Here is a 3,892-nt window from a genome sequence, read left to right on the forward strand (position 1 = left end):
CGTGATAGAGGATTACTTTGCGGCCCGTGACCGTTTGTGATGGACTAGTTGGAGCACCCCTGCAGGGTTTAATCTTTCGGAAAGCCGTGCCCGCGGTTATGTGGCAACTTGGAATATTTGTTAACATCCGGTTCTAGATAACTTGAACTAATTCTAATAAAACTGCCAAGGTGTGCGTAACCGTGACTGTCCCCTTCGAAGACCTCTCTTCGATCGGGAACACGGTGGGGTTATGATTGACGTAAGTAGGTGTTCAGGATCACTTAGTGATCACCTAGTCTTCGGCCGCTCGCGTAGACCACCACACCAATAACTTGTTCTACGTAAGTTAGCCACCATAAATGCTTAGGACGGTGCAACCTAAACATTGAACCTTCCTCACCTAATAACTTGACTAGTTTCGGTACCGAGGTCATAGATTGCTGAGTCCCTGTGGCTCACAGATTACTTCAACACCCCAACAGGTACAGGTACGCCCGACACAGGTGATCCCGATGGCACGCAACTGACGTGGCAGTACGATGAGGAGAACGACCGCCTGTACGTGAACTATCTAGAAGACTGAGGTCGTGGTCGTGATCGTGGGAAAGCATGCGGGATAGCATAGCCTTTTCTTATGTTATGTAGTCCGTAGCGGAACACCTTGTCTGAATAAATGTGTGGATGTAACTCTGATATTATCTATGGAGATGGCAAACGATTTCCTATTTGTCATTCTTAAATTATGTACGTGATATGTTTATCTTGCTTGCGAAACGCTTAGATGCGCTTCTTTCCATTTTAGGGTCTCGTTCCCTAAATCGGAAAGGACCGCATCTTAGTCGTTACAGTCACCTAGGTACCTAGACTCCTTGCCTTTCCACCACTAGATTGCATTTAGATGCACACTGCCGTAACGGGTATATTTGTTTACGGATTATTTATTTAGAAACCGCTAATGAAAAAATATGACATAGTCACTAATTGAATGCCATAATAATGGCACTGCATACGACAACGTTCCATGTTGAGACATAATAAGAGAAAGTAATTAATAATTAATGTGTCATGATTAATTGCATCTTCTTTCTTGCCATGTTTCATAGATGGAAGGTATGTGGTATTAGAGAAAAACTATTTGTAATTAGATGCATGCATATATTTATTAAAATACAAGCCGTACACATGGGTATCTTTAGTATATGAATATTTTAATTAGATACAATGCCCTGAGTTTTTAATTAGGTATATACGCATTAGCTGGATACCTACAAGATAGTATTTCGTCCATATTTTACTTTAGGTGTATATTTAACTAGGTATAATATTCGGATATGTGTATATTTTCATTTGGTATAGTAGCCCGGGTATGTTAATATGTTCAATAAATATAATACATCTGCTATATGTATATTTTTAATAGATAAAATTATATGTGTATTTTTAATAGATACAAACAATATATCTATATTTTCAGTAGGTATAATATTTTTTCATTAGGTATAACATCACTGGTTTGTCTATATTCATTAAATATAACGCCCTAGGTACATTTTTTATTTTTCATTACGTATAACATCCGAGGTATGTGTGTGTGTCTTTATTAGGTATAATATTTCATGTGTGTGTATATTTTTGTTAGGCATCTTAGTATTAGGTATAATACCCAACAAATAGTGTCGTGGTCTAATTTCATGTATAAGTGTATATTATAATAACTAGTGTCGCGTCTAATAATGTGTACGTGTGCACATGATGAATGTTGATTTTGCATGCGTGGGAGTCATCTCCAAATAGAGCAGGCACATAAATTTAGAAATATATTATAAACACTCCAAGCATGCAAATGTATTACTCCCTCCGTTCTTAAATATAAGACCTTTTAAAGATTGCATTATAAACTACATACAGATGTATATAGACATATTTTATAGTGTACATTCACTTATTTTGCTCCGTATGCAGTCTCCTAGTGAAATCTCTAAAATGTCTTATATTTTAGAACGAAGGGAGTAGAAAACAAATAAACATTAATACATTATGTTTCCATTTAAATGTATTAGCTGGTTGGACCCAAACAAGATACCCAGACACCTAGGTGTCATTTCAAGCGCAACGTTTGTTGGAACCACGACGCAGATGAATGGTTGCGAAAGGATCGGCACCTACGTCCGCATACACCCGCACCAGCGTGCCTCTAAATTTTTTCGAGCCACAACGCCGACCTCAAAGCTGTGAATCGGAAGCTGCTTCTCACTCTCGAGCGAAATATGACTGAAACAATCCTGCCATGCCACACGCCGTTCTCTTTTCGAGCACTGCGGATGTGTTCTTCAGCGAATGAAGCGACCCATTTCATTGGCCGCCGCGTTTGTTTTGATCGGTGCGGATACAAAAACGATTCAACGCGTCGATTCATTTTAAGAACATGTCTGCTTCATGTCCGCGTCGACCCTTTTTCAACCCAAATTTGAGACTGAAATGCGTCAGCTCGGACGCGCGCCCCCCTCGATGTCTGTCCCAACCATCGCGGTCAACAACATAATTTATGACGGCCGTCTTCCTCGAACCCACGCGTCAGCGACCGTGGTCGACCTTTTTTAATCCAAACATGCGGTGGGGTTCGGCCATCTGCTTTCAGAACCCCCCCCCGTCACCCCCAGATCTCGCCACCTCTCTGTTTCCTCGTCGACGACCCAACAGCCATGGACAACGGCGACAACATCGCCGTCCACCCCCGCACGCTTCTTCCAGAGGAGGTCACCTACCTGCAGGCTAAGAGGGCGATGCACCAGGCGCACGAGCGCGCCCCTGCTACGCCCGGCTTCTTCCAGAACACCCTCGTCGTGCACCCCCACGCGCTTCTTTCAGAGAAGGCCGTCTACCTTCATGTTAAGATGGCGCTGCGCCCTGGCAAACGAGCACATCCGTGCCGCGCCACCGCCGACACCAGCACTACCCGCGTCGGCACAGCCCGTCCCGCGCCGGCACAGCCCGTCCCCGCTCCGGCACAGCCCGACCTCGCCGTCGCCGCCGAGGACGCTTAGGTTTTTCTCTTTTTTATTTATAATGTAACGCGTGGATTCTTGTCGGCCTTCGTGGCCGGCTTCTAATGATTTATTGTGCATGTTTGATGTACGCCGGTAAAAATAGGTCGAGGCAGCGCTGACCCAAACGTCGAAGCGGATGTTCGTGTCCGTCTGACCGACCCAAACGGACAAAAAAAACAAAATCATCGTTCGTTTGGATCGATCCGTGCCCTTACCGACAAGACGATCAATGCCTTTTTCTCATGCATTGTGTAAACGTCATCCGTGAGCTAGCTACGCTATGGGATCTCCTCTTCGGACAAGTCCGTGGGGTGGTGGCTGTCTGTATCACTTTCTCATCAGGAACGAACGCAACAGGCCGCCGGCCGTGTTGTGTGTGCTTATCCACAAAGCAGCGGCATCCGGTCCATCAACGGGATGTGTATGCCCTCTCGCTTTCACCTTTCAGTGGCAATCTGTGGCTGTGGACGGTATCAAAATGAGCAGCGCTCTCGTCCCACTTTGTACGCTCACAATCGATTTCCCATTTCAGTCCCCCGACGTGTCGATCACATTTTGATCTGGACTTTTTCAGCATGGCAAATACTCGCGGTGTAAATGTTTGTAGCTTTCGAAATAGTGAAGGAACGGGATAAAAAAAACCTATGAAACCTCTCCGTTCTTTTTTTTCTATAACAAAAGTTCATGCATCGCAAACATAATAGAAACTACTCCCTCCATTCCAAAATATAAGATCTTTTAAAGATTTCACTAGGAGACTACATACGGAACAAAATGAATGAATATATAATTTAAAATATGTCTATGTACATCCGTATGTAGTTCATAGTGCAATCTCTAAAATGTATTATATTTAGGAACGG

The sequence above is a fragment of the Hordeum vulgare genome, chromosome 6H (genome assembly GCF_904849725.1).
Source record: "Hordeum vulgare subsp. vulgare chromosome 6H, MorexV3_pseudomolecules_assembly, whole genome shotgun sequence".
Classification (NCBI taxonomy): Eukaryota; Viridiplantae; Streptophyta; class Magnoliopsida; order Poales; family Poaceae; genus Hordeum; species Hordeum vulgare.